A 15,000-nucleotide genomic window follows, 5' to 3' on the forward strand; every position below is an offset into this window, starting at 1 on the left:
GAAAAAGCCACGTATCTCGGGAATCCGAGGTTCGATTTACGCAGTACTTCTGTTATTCCGTGTGTATTCACATGTCAATGTTACCTTAGTTTCAAAGCATTTATAAAAGTACCCGAAAAAAACCGCGTATCTCGGTAACCCGTGGTCCGATTTATGCGAAACTTGTTTTCTTCCGTTTGTACTCACATGAGCATCCGATTCATGATGTTTCCTACTTTTGTCTCTTTCCCTCTGTTTCGCCGGGCGCTCAGCTCTCCGGACATTCAATTCCTGGTCTCTCTTGCTTCTATCTCTTTTCCTCTGTTCCGCCAGACGCTCAGCCCTTGCTTTATCAGTCTCATTGATCCTTCTATTTGCAAACCTGTTGGGTAAATACTTGGTAAAGGACCAGTTCGTACTTCGGTATCAAATAATTTTATATATATATATATATATATATATATATATATACACTATTAAAAATTAGCTTCCTTCTTGCTTGCTTGGAATGTTACATAGCCAAACCTGCGCATGAATGTATATGTGTGTATGTAAGTAATATTTCGTGTGCAAAGTGATTTTTAGGGATGTGACATGAAAGGCCTTTTTACCGTGACAGTTGTTGTACAATATTTCGATATAAAAGACCAAGCTTCCATTTTTCTATGCTGAATGAATTTAACAGTATGGTTAAATTGCGTAGCATCTTAGCTCAAACAACTGGATACTGATTGTCGTAACTGACGGAGATCCATTTACTATTAGCACATATAATGTAAGTGCGTGCGTGTATGTGTGTATTAGTAATTAACTCTGTAATTTAATTACACATGTACTTATAGGTGAATATCTATATCAATAGCTTGCTTTCACGCAGGTCTCTCGGTGCAGACCAACGAACTTACTCTATGACTCTATTATTGCCTCTTCCTCCAGTTACTCTCCTATTCTCTCTCTATTTCACACATTCCTCTTACACTCCCTCCAGTCAATTTTCATTTCACATGCTTCCCTACTTGCTTACAAGCCTTCTTTTCCTCTTTTTCCTCTTGCTCGTCGTCATGGTCGCCATCACCATCTTCTTCGTCTTTTGCATCATCATCATCATCATCATCATCATCATCATCATCGTTATCACCGTCGTCTCCTTCTTTCTTCTTCATCCTCTTCTTTTAGTTCATCTTCGTCTTCTTCATCGTCACCATCCATACATTCATCCATCCCTCTATCTCCATCCATCATCATCCATTATTCATTCATCATTATCAGTATCTTCTTCTCTTTGTTGTTGTTCTTCTTCCCCTTCTTCTCCTTCTTTTCCTCCTCCTCCTTCTCCTTTTTCTTCTTTGCCTTCTCCTTTTTCTTCTTTGCCTCCTCCTCCTCCTCCTCCTTCTTCTTCTTCTTCTTCTTCTTCTTCTTCCTGTTCGTCTTTGCCTTCTCCTTTTTCTTCTTTTCCTCGTCCTCCTTCTCCTTCCTGTTCTTCTCCTCCTTCTTCTTCTCCTCTTCCTCCTTTTCATTTCTCTTTTACTTCTTAAAGAGGCCGCCATTATTAATATCATCAGTATTTGTTATTATTGTTATTATTACCATCATCATCATCATCACCATCATCACTATCATCATCATTAATACCATCATCATCAACGTTATTGTTGTAGTAGTAGTAGTAGTAGTAGTAGTAGTAGTAGTAGTAGTAGTAGTAGCTGTTGTTATAATAATTTTTATTATTGTTGATATTAACGATATTGACATTTTTATGTTATTATAAATATTATTTATTAATATGAACACTTGACGTTATTATTACTGTTACTACTACTACAACAACTACACAATAAGTAGTAGTAGTAGTAGTAGTAGTAGTAGTAGTAGTAGTAGTAGTAGTAGTAGTAGTAGTGATAGTGGCGGCGGCGGCGGCGGTAGTCCTCCTCCCCGCCTATATTCCCTCTCTCTATAGTCCATTCTTCTCGTATACGTCAGCAGACTCGAAGACCTTATTCAATGTTGTGCATGTGATATTTTATTATTTACTTTTGTTATTTATTCATTTGTCTATTTATTTATTTGTTTGTTTATTTATTTATTTATTTATTTGTTTGTTTGCTTTCTGAAACCATTTTTGAAGATGATTGAATAAAAGTTTCCTGGACGTCATCAGACCGGGGAATTCCATGCGAGAATCGAAGATCGATGAAATAATCTTAATATATTGATAAGCGTTTCAATGATTAATTCAATAGAAATCAGCAGGAGTAACAACAACAACAACGTTTGATGAAACCGGTAGGCTCAGTAATATCAGTCTTCGCTCTCGTATTTCGACACATCGTTATTATCATCTTCATCACTACTACCACCACCATCACCACTACCGTCTACGCTATCACCTTCATTCTAACCATGTATGTGCGTTGTTTAAACAGTTCAGGCTGCGGTATTTCGTGCAGAGGAAGTCCCGTTAAGAAATAGAGTATTAAAAAGAAAACAAAAACACTTTGCGTTTAACTCCATTTATTTATTTATATATATATTATACAAAATATTTCACGTAAACCCAGAGTTTCTACCTTTAAAAACAGGGTGTTACGTCCTTTTTACTTGTGTGATTTTTTGCTACCCTGGTAACTATTTATTTATTTTTTCCGTGTTAATTGTTCACAAGGGGAAAATACACACATCTCTCTCTCTCTCTCTCTCTCTATATATATATATATATATATATATATATATATATATATATATATATATATATATAATAACATAAATAATATATAAATATATGCATATATCCATACATATATGTACATACCTACATCTATATGTATACATACATGCATATATGGGTACAGGACATCATAAAAAAAAACATTAAACACAATGAAAAACGAAAACATAAAGACGAAGACAGAAAACAAACTTTTTTTCGAATAACGAAAAAAACAAACAGAGTAACGAGACATGCAACATAAAGAATATTTCCCTTCTTCAGTTGTCCCTGTTCCATCTACTCCGCGTTTCGAAGGCAAGGACAATACGCGACATATATATATATATATATACATAAATTCTTACATACATACATATATGCATGCATGCATGTGTATATATGTCTGTGTACGTGTCAGTGTGTTTCTCTACCTATCTATTTATCTAGTTATCTATATGTAGGTGAGTGTGCGTGCGCGTGTGTGTCAGTGTGTGCGTATGCGCGCGTAGGGTGCTCAAATTTTTCGCCTGCCAAACGATTTTAGCTTATAAAATGTTCATTCAGCAAGTAAATGACGCGGAAGTGGGCGGTGTTATAATAAAAAGAAGAGAAAAATGGTGGTTGTGTTTTAATTTCCTCCTCCTATAAAATTAAAATGTCTATAATAATAATAATAATAATAATAATAATAATAATAATAATAATAATACATTCGGAGGATTTGGGAATGAAAGTGTTTCAGATGTTTATTATTGATTAGAAATTATAGTAACCTCTAGATCTGATAGGCAGTACCTATCTGAACTATTTTCTCTCTTAAAGAGACTGCTGTAATTTAATCTGGTTTACAATGAGAAATGTAATTGTACTTCACCCGACTAAACACATTTGATATCAGACGCCCTACAATTCCTGCTACTGACTTTGAAACACGCACACAAACACACACACACATACACATAATGGATCTTTGGCGGGTTTGTGTATTAGTATTCAGGTCTTCAATAATTCGAATTATTATCATCACTAGCAGAAACACAGCTCTCTGAGCAGTTTTCTATAAGCCGCTGAATCTTATTTACACATCTGATTCTCAAACGTTTTTGATATGCTTAGTCTAATTTTCCTTCCTACCATTTATTCGTCAAAGAACACACACACGCTCAATAAATTTTAGAATTATTGGAAGCCTCCAAAGATGGGTTAGAATTATGAAGAAATCTCACAGTGAATTACAGTTAGTTCACTCAAGCTGAAATTGTCAATAATAAAAGTTTTTAAAAAACCACACTTTGATAAAAGAAAATATATTAAAATTAGAATTTTTAAGAATTTTATAGACCGGATAGACTTTGATAACTGCTTTCTTTAGTAACATTTACATACTCCCAACTCATTAATCCTTCCTACAGTAGGCACAAGGCCTCAGGGCTCAGTTCTCAACTGATACTTAGTTTATCAACCTCAAATGGGTGAAAAGCAAACGTGGCCTCGATGGAATTTGAACTCAGAGCGTAAAGACGGACAAAATGCCGCTAAGCATTTTATCCGGTTTGCCAACGATATGCTTGCTGGCCGCTATATACTCCCGGCAACTTAAAAAGCAGCTCTGTTCATTACAGAACAGATATAATAGTGGTTAATATTGCATAGACTCGTAGATCTGAAGTTCCTAATATAATTCTCGCTGGAATCAGCATCATAGTATGTCAAGCGTGACACAGTGTGACTTTTGAATTACAAGTTTAATCCAATCTATGCGCTTCCACTAAGTTTCCCTCTACAGTCTTTACTCGCAAACCTTGGGTTAACAGATGGTTGTGATAATATATATTTCCATATTTCCATACGATGCAGTACGATGGATTTAAACCTGGGATGTCTTGATTGCAAAGCGGACATCATAAACATTTGGTTATGATGCGACGATGCGTGTGTATGTATGCGCGAGCTAATATATATATATATACACACACACACACACACATATATGTATATATATATATATATATATATATATATATATATATATATATATATATATATATATATATATATATAAGCACATATATATGTATATGTGTGTGTGCGTGTATGTGTGTGTGTGTATATATATATATATATATATATATATTAAATAATTGAGATTCAGTTGAATTAGGTACATTAGTTGAAGCACTGAGTCAGTCTGGTATTATCCGTACAGCTCGAACTAAGGTGAATAAAATGAAAATAAATATATATGTCTTTATCAAGTAGCTTATGAGGTTTTTTCACGCTAGCTACTTGATAAATTCTTGTAAAAGAATTCATCCTATTATTGAATTTATATATATGTATGTATATTTTTATATGTATGTATGTATGTATGTATGTATGTATGTATGAATGTATGTATGTATGTGTATGTTCATATATGTTTATTATGTCAGATGCAATAAAAGAAGCGCTCTGAAATATATCGTATTTAAATGTCGCCTGCACTCATTGACCTTCCGATAATTATTTAATTCATTAACCACAACAAGAGCAAAGGCAGCAACAAGAACCACAGCAGCAACGACAACAGCAACAACGAAAATAACATAACTGTTCCACGTTTTCTCCATGGAGACACGTGTTGACGTGTGACCATACATGCCATTACAGTTACGTAACTCCAACTCCAGCAACAAGCTCTCCAGCCATCCACCTCTCCACCCCCTCCTACTCCTACTTTTCCTCGTCCTCCTGCTACTACTGCTACTACTACTACTACTATGACGACTGCTACGACTACTACTGCCGCTGCTGCCACTGCTGTTCTTGCCGCTGTTGTTGCTGTTACTGGTTCTGCTGCTGCTGCTGTTGTTGCTGCTGCTGATACTGCTGCAATCGGAGTTATCAAGAAACAACATCGAATTAGTTTATTAGTAATTATGTTCTAGAACATGGCATGTCAAAATCGATAAGAATTCCGGGAAGACAATAAAAATATTGATTTATCTAACCAAATATGGGTTGAAATATAATTCGGTGAGAAATTAGCTCGGTCGCCAGTAATTTGCTATGGTTTACTTAGTTCTACCTTTGACGTTTTGCTGGCGGGAAGTTGAAACTTGTACTGATGTACTGATGTGCTGGTGATCTTATATATCTATTCACTGTATCTATTCCACGTTAGCTATCAGATGGAATTAAGCTTTAATTTGGACGGCGAACGGTTTTCTGGCTAATTTCCTAGAAGACAATTAACAATAAGAGAAATTAAGTAATTGGTATTGACTTTGTTATGGTTGTTGTTGTTGTGGTGGTGGTTATTTAGCTTTCAAACAGCCATCATCGAACAGACCTACAATGTGCATTCCAGAAGTTTGCAGACTTTTTCAGAAGAGACATTTATTAATTTCAAAGATGCACAAAATTTTTTATTTCCTTCAAAGTAGGCCACACTGATTTCAGTGCACAAGGCTTCATGGAAGTCTTCCAAAGAGGAGGTGTCGAGGACCTTATTCTCAGCCTTTACCATCTTCAAAACGACTGCTCCTCCGGTTCTCAGTCTAGGGAACAGCCAAAAGTCACAGGGAGTAAGTCCAGGGACTGTAGAGAAACGTTCCTGGGAGACACACAGAGATCCAAATACACACATGCATACATACATACAGGATGCGGCTGAAAGGTTGCCCCGATTTCAAAGGTAAATAAAAGACAAGCACATGAAGATACAAGAAAAAAAAAGGTGCTCTCCACTTCAGGTCATGGTGGGTACTATCTGAAACAGAAAACAAAAATGGCATTTAATGAACTTCATAGATATACAAAGTTTTTCATGCATCTTCATGTGTTTGTATGTTAGACAAAGACGGTATTTACATTTTTAACTAAGACGCTTCCGGTTTCGAACACTTTAAGAAAATCTAGTCATGCTGAAATAAAAAGAAAAGTAAATTGAAATAAATCAATTTAAATAAATCTTTCTTCGTCTCCGTTCTGGAAGCTGGAAGTTCACGTTTTTCTCATAAAAATGCCAGTGGACTATAATTCGTTTCCTTCTGATAGTTGCTGGTTTCCTTGTGATAATGGGCAGCAGTTGTAGCCGGATGTCTATAAAGAGAAGGGAACAAAGGTTCGTTTTCTCATACACCTGTTTAAAAGGGTGCGGCAAGTTGTGTTCCTTTACATGAAGATATGGGTGGCAACCATCCCTTAAAAAGAAATCGTTATAAGTAGATACCAGTGAATTCGCTGAAACACTTAAAACAACAATTAATGAAATAACAGTTTATAGCCAGAAAAATTAACAATATATCGACCCTGGTGGGACTCGAACCCACAATCTTCGGTTCCGGAGACCGACGCCTTCTCCATTAGGCCACAAGGCCACCTCCGATTATGGGGCCTTGCGTTTGAGTCTTTAAATCGTTTGTCGACTTTTCCTCAAAGATGCTTTTGTTGCTGTTGCCATTATTGATAGTGCTGATGTTGTTGTTGTTGATGTGGTAGTAGTAGTAGTAGTAGTAGTAGTAGTAGTAGTAGTAGTAGTAGTAGTAGTAGTAGTAGTAGTAGTAGTAGTGGCGGCGTCGGCGGCGGTGGCGGTTCTTGTTTCTATTGATCTGTGCGTTTCTAGTTCGTGGCTGTCACTACGAATATTATTGTTTTGTGAGATGAAGAAACTAGCAACGTAGACGGGGTTGGGGTGAGTAGAGAGTAGAGAGAAGAGATTGAAAATAAGTAAGATACGAGGGAAGAAGAGACAGAGAGAGAGAGACAGAAAGAGAGAGAGAGAGACAGAAAGAGAGAGAGAGAGACATAAAGAGAGAGAGAGACAGAAAGAGAGAGAGAGAGAATGAGGATGAGTGAGGTTTGTAGCAATGAACGACAGACAGAGACAGTAAAAGATGAGAGGAAGTTACGGAAGAAATAGTAACAGAGATATAGAGATGAGGGTGAGTTATGAGGGAGAGGGGGAGAAGGAGTGAGAAAGTCAGTGTTATGGAGATTTTTGTAAAAGAAAGACAGAGACGAAGTCTGAGAGGGAAGAGGAAAGAAACAAGTGAGATAAAATGAGAATGAGAGGGAGACAGCTACGAAAAGGAGAAGGCGGAGTGAGAGACATCATTGAAGAAGAGGAATGTTCAGCAAGCTAAGGTCGATAGTCAAGAACATACTGTTAACCAATAAGTATTTGTCTCATTAATAAAATAGAGTATTAGAGAAGCAACGAAGACGGTGATATGTGACTATACATATGTATGTATGTATGTGTATGTATGTATGTATGTATGTATGTATGTATGTATGTGTACGTAAACAAATACCTGTAAGTGAAATTTCAAAGTAGGCGAATATATAACCATGCGCTTGTATACTTATATTCTTTTTTTTTCAGTCATTTGACTGAGGCCATTCTGGAGCACCGCCTTTAGTCGAACAAATTGTCCCCAGGACTTATTCTTTGTACGCCTAGTACTTATTCTCGCGGTATCTTTTGCCGAACCGCTAAGTTATGGGGACGTAATCACACCAACATCGATTGTCAAGCAATGGTGTGGGGACAAACACAGGCACACAAACACACACACACACACACACACACATATATATATGTGTGTGTGTGTGTGTGTGTGTGTGTGTGTGTATACGACAGGCTTCTTTCAGTTTCCGTCTACCAAATCCACTCACAAGGCTTTGGTCGATCCGAGGCTATAGTAGAAGACACTTGCCCAAGGTGTCACGCAGTGGGAGTGAACTTGGAATCATGTGGTTGATAAGCAAGCTAATTACCACACACCCACTCTTGGGCCTATAATATATATACACACTATATATATACACATATACATATATACATATATTTATATATATATACATATATATATATAGAGAGAGAGGGGGGAAAGAGAGAAGAAAGAGATCGATAGATATAGATAGATAGATAGATAGATAGATAGATAGATAGATAGATAGATAGATAGATAGATAGACAGATAGATAGATGTGTATGTTGTAAACAAATACTTGTGCTTTGGTGCCAGAGCTTGATCGTGTATGCCGATCCAAAGTGGCGTGACGAGGTGCGGCCATGGGCGCCAAATGCACACTTAGCGATTCAACAGTAGATACGGATTTTAAACAAAAATTGCAACAATGGTATGATAAAAGAAATAGAGCAGAAAATTTCAATAAAGAACACGTGAGGACAATGGCCCGGCGTGGCCGCAGAACAGTGGTTGAAAACAGTAAGTGAAAGAGGGAATAAAATAATTAGAAATATAACGGAATAACATGTCTAAGTAAGGAGTGAGAACATCTCCAGGAAAAGTAAATCAACGGCTGACCTTTCCGGGGTCATATTGGCTTCCGGTGGAGCCGACATTGACGCAAGGGAAAGGCAGGGGAGCGTAAAGCGTTTGATGAATGACAGTCAATTAAGATAGTCATCAATTCCTTAATAAAATTCATTGAAAAACTTGATAGGCATAACTAATGGATAGATAACTAACATATTAAGTCAGTGTGGGGTGACAGACATAATTGATTGAACTAAATATGAGATGTATATATGCGCGCGGGCGTGTGTGCGTGCGTGTATGTGTGTATGTGTGTGTGTAATTGAAACGTAATGTAATATGTGTGTGTGTGTGTGCGAGTGTGTGACTGCTTATATATGTAATGTGTTTATATGTTCACATGTTAATAAGTACGTTGATATATATACATACATATATATATAAATATATATATATACTTATATATACATATACATATATATACATATATACACATATACATATATATATATACATATATATACATATACATATATATGCATATACATATATATATATACATACATATACATATACATACATATACATACATATACACATATATATATATACATATGTGTGTGCATGTGTAGATATATGTTTATGTATGTAAAGTACATGTGTGTACGTGTGTGCATACATACATACATATGAATGCATCTATAAAGCTATGTATATGTATGGGTGTATGGTGCATGCGCTTGAATAGGTTTGTGTATATACTTTCACACATACACTTCCACACACTTCCACACACTTCCACACACTTCCACACACTTCCACACACTTCCACACACATATTTAACTGCAAATATAAAAATGTATGAAAACATAAATATTCGTATGAAATGTGTAGAGGCAGAACATACCAATATATATGCATATATTTTTACATATCTCTATATCTCTTTGATTTGCATATGTGGTGTACGCAGCCACTTGTTTCTATCTTAACTCGTCTATCCATACATCTTATGCGTCGGGGAAAAGGGTTCACTCTACGTATAATTTTCAAATTACTCGACTGTCATTTTATGTATTTCCCTATCAATCAATCTTCTCTTCTGCATGTATATACACACATGTATATATATATACGTGTATATACATACATATATGCGTGTGTGTGCGTGTGAGTATGTGCGTAATTCTCTATGTATGTACATGTGCATATTTGTGCGTATATATATATATATATATATATATATATATATATATAGTATATATAAATCACAGTATGTATCTGTATAATGACTAACGTATACATTTCCACAATTCTCAACCGATTTTAAAGCTCGGCTCGGCTCGGCTCGGCTCGGCTCGGCTCGGCTCGGCTCGGCTCGGCTCGGCTCGGCTCGGCTCGGCTCGGCTCGGCTCGGCTCGGCTCGGCTCTGCCCAGTCCAGACCAGTCCAGCCCACCTCAGTGAAAACAAACGGTAAGGGCTGTTTCACCATAGCGAGGTGAGGTGATGAACGCTGGAGAAACAAGCTTTGACAGGAGACAGACAATAATGCGTCTTATCCCTGTAGCTGAACGAGAGGAAAGAAAGAAATTCAGTGAGAAATAGTCGAAGTAATAGACTAGCCACCGCCACCAGCTCCCATGAAAATTGCTGGCCTTGTGCCAAAATGGAAACCATTAAGAATATATGGGTGAAGACTATCTGATTTATTTTACTGCTCCATTGAGGTCATTTGGTTATCACAAACCGCGTTCATTGAAAGCTTTGGCAAACTTTCTTTGTCCATCAACTTTCGACACGCTTCTTCGGTTCTCTTATTCAAGTCCAGCTCTTCAGTAATCAGCAAAATTACAACGAAAACCAAGGAATTTTCTAATCGCAATTCAATTCTATTCTCAACTCAAACAAAGCCAACATTCTTCGCTTTGTTTGTTAACATTATTCGATAATGTTCAAGTTAAGACGATTAAAAATATAATCGATTCTCTCTCTTTCTCACTCTCACTCTCTCTCTCACTCTCTCCTTCTCTCTCTCCGTCTCTCTCTCCTTCTCTCTCTCCGTCTCTCTCTCCTTCTCTCTCTCTCTCTGTCTCTCTCCTCTCTCTCACACACGCGGGTGCGCATACACTTTCTTCACTTCCTTCTCACTACACAGACACACACACACACACACACACACACACATATATATATATATATATATATATATATATATATATATATATATATATATATATATATATATATATATATATATATTACTTCCCCGTTCTTCTTCCCCATAATACACAAACTGTACCTTATACCCGTTTCTCTCTCCTTTCCTCTGTTTCTGTCTTCATCTTTCTCCTCTGTCTCTCTCTTTTTCTCCTTCTCTCTTGCAATCACCATTTTGACTTCCAAAATGACAAGCTAATTGGCCATCTTCTTTCAAATGGCATCACAACTTTAACTTTAAGCTTTAAAACTTTATAAGCAACACGACTAACTACCTTACAATTACGCTGCTCAAATTCTTATGCCTGTTCTATATACATGTCTCTCCTAAGCCAATGAAAAGAAAGATAATTTCAGACAGAGAATCAATTAAATCGACTTCTATAAAATAGCAACTAATTCTACATGGTATCACAATCAAGGGTTTCGCCAATGTAAAGGGCCACATTAGAAAATATCTCCATACATACCCTTAGCAAAATGTGGTAATCATGCCTACGAGGAATGAGATCATAGGCCTGCACGATCAATGGTGCTGGTAGACCCTTTATGGTGTTTACCAATGGCCATACGTTGTTCAATGAAATGAACCACATGTATTGAGCAGCAGTTATGTTATCGGTTTATTTAATACATGACGCGAATCATCATGATACAAGTAACGCTTTTTTAATATTTACATGGGTTCCACGGTTCCATATCAGCCAAATTTAATCTTCACACGCTCCAACGACGTTGATTGTTCACCAGTACATCAAGTTGATTCTGAAAAATAGAGATATAAAATATTGGTTAATTTTAGTCCAAACACATTGTATATAGACAGAAAGACAGACAGATAGATAGATAGATAGATAGATAGATAGATAGATAGATAGATAGATAGATAGATAGATAGATAGATAGATAGATAGATAGATAGGGAACGAAAACTGAATTTAAGAATAAAAACATAAGCAATAAAAGTCAAATGGACATACTCTATGAATTTATTAGTTTGACGGTCGATGGAATTTTTAGGTGGAAAATTAAATGTAAAAATAGATAGATAGATAGATAGATAGATAGATAGATAGATAAAGATAGATTATTATCTTCGTCACTAGACTATGAATAATTGTTTAACAAAATTGTTTATATGCATGATTGTACATGCGTATAAAATAAATATGTTGATGTTTGCTTTGTAATTAGCTGAACACGGACATACATTTCACACGCATAGACACACCCTCGCAGACGCACACACAAACATATGTATTGACATAAATGTATATATTCATATGTACACACACACTCATATATATATATATATTTATATATATATATATATATATATATATATATATATATATATATATATATATATATATATATATATATATATATATATATATATATATATATATATATACATTTAGCGATTATTATTTATTATATGTATACTTAGGGCGGCGAGCTGGCATTTCGTCCGTCTTTACGTTGAGTTCAGATCCCAGCAAGGTCGACTTTGCCTTTCCCTCTTTCGTGGTCGATAAATTAAGTACCAGTTGAACTCTGGAGTCGATGTAATCGATTCCCCCCTCTCCCAAATTTCAGACCTTGTGTCTATAGTAGAAAGGATTATTATTATTATTATTATTATTATTATTATTATTATTATTATTATTATTATTATTATTATTATTGCTGTTGTTGCTGATGTTGTTGCTGATGTTGTTGCTGATGTTGTTCTTGCTAATGTTGTTGTTGTTATCATCATCATCATGATCCTCACCATCATCATCATCAGTTTTACTATTACTATTATTGTTGTTGGTGGTGTTGTAGGTAGTGTTGTGGTGATGGCATCTTTTTGTTCTTATTTATATTTCTGTTTTCCTTACGCTGCATCTCACCAACTCCTTGGAGACTTCAGCTGATTTTATACACATACACACATACGCACACACACACACACACACACACACACACACACACACACACACACACACAAACTCATGCTCACACACACACACATATATATATGTATATACATTTATGTACATAGTGTATGTTTACGTTTGTATGTATACATGTATACATACATGCATGTATATCCCTCCTCTCTCTCTCTATTTCCTTCTTTCTTTCTTTCTTTCTCCTTTCCTTTTCTTCCTTGCTTTTCATATCCCAGATGGCAATTTCATTCACACATTCGTTTCAACAGCTCAAAAGCTGCAACTGATATTGTGTTGTATTCAAAAGCTCATCTCCTCTCCACCAACACACACACACACACACACACACACACACATACAGACCTCCACCACCAACATCACCGCCAACGCGGATGGAAAATGGCGTCGAGGTGCCAAATATACGAAGGACAAGAAAGCAAAGCAAACACAAGATTACCGGTATAGCTCATCTTACTTGTTTAATGGTGTGTCGTTATTGTTTTATATTTCCTTCGATTTTCTAGATGCTGTTCACGTTGTCGTCTGGTTTATACCATTAAAGGTGCGACACTGAGATTTAACTCCTTTTGACAAGCGTGTTTATTCCATGAATAAATATGGTTAAAAAATCAACAACAGAAACCAAAAAAAAATAGTTAAGCTGCATGAAAACGAGGAGATATCAATGTTTCGAGCAAAGATGTTTATTAAAACAAAAAAGAATGGGGGGGGGGGGAATAAGCGGGAAAGTGAAACAAAACAATATTACATACTTCGTAATCTGAAAGTCAAGGTGGATGTAAAGGATACCGGAACAAGTAGTAGATATGTGGTTTCTGCCAGAGAAGAGTGTAACTTGTAGTTGGACGGTAGGTGACCTTCGACCATAGGTGGGAGGAGTAGGAGGAAGAGGAGGAAGAGAAGAAGAAGAAGAAGAAGAAGAAGAAGAAGAAGAAGAAGAAGAAGAAGAAGAAGAAGAAGAAGAAGAAGAAGAAGAAGAAGAAGAAGAAGAAGACGAAGAAGAAGAAGAAGAGTGAACTGGAGCAACGTGAAATAAAGTGTCTTGCTCAAGAACACAACCCACAGCTCAGTACGGGAATACGAACTCACTACCTCGTGGTTGTGAGCCAGACGTTCTAACCACTGAGCCTTCGCCTTATATACACAAGCATACATATGTGAATATATATGTGTGTGTGTCTGCACACACACACACACACACACACACATTTCAACAAATCCCTGAATCTAAACTATTCCCCAGAGTGAAAAATTTCTGTAATTGCTTCAATTACAAATTTCGAAACTCGCGTTTGTAGGTTTGTTTGCTTGCTTTTTTAAATACTTTTTGTTTTTATTTCAGTTGTCACTCTCACCAAATTATCCTCTACCACCGGTATGTCTACGTCATTTCTTTATTCTTCATATTTGCCAAGTTTTTCTATTCAAGATTTTCTTCTACTCTATCTTTTCCGATTTATTTCTACTTTTCACACACTCCGTAGTATCCCCTGGTGATAATACATCGATCATCCAACAAAGGTTGTTTTTTTGAGTGACATTATCAGGTTTCCTTTGCTTATGTCGTGATTACGTGGAGTGTTGAAGTCCCACAGTTGCTCCATCCAGTTACCATTTACCTGACATAAGCATATATATATATATATATATATATATATATATATATATATATATATATATATATATACGTACACATATATACGTACAAATATTCATTCATGTATGCATATATGCATGCATACACACACATATACTTACATAATATAAGCATACATACATACATAGATGCATACATACATGCATCCATATACACATACATACATACACATACATACACATACATACATACATACATACATACACAC

General features: G+C 36.0%; 1 non-coding gene across 1 annotated transcript; it reads right to left on the reverse strand.

Annotated features, from left to right (window-relative positions):
* Positions 1-6,974: 6,974 nt before the first annotated feature.
* On the reverse strand, positions 6,975-7,047 carry Trnar-ccg (transfer RNA arginine (anticodon CCG)). Its single transcript has one exon. It is a non-coding gene; the product is annotated as a tRNA-Arg (tRNA).
* Positions 7,048-15,000: the final 7,953 nt, after the last annotated feature.

Source organism: Octopus bimaculoides, chromosome 15 (assembly GCF_046866305.1).
Source record: "Octopus bimaculoides isolate indiv1 chromosome 15, ASM4686630v1, whole genome shotgun sequence".
In the NCBI taxonomy this organism is placed as follows: domain Eukaryota; kingdom Metazoa; phylum Mollusca; class Cephalopoda; order Octopoda; family Octopodidae; genus Octopus; species Octopus bimaculoides.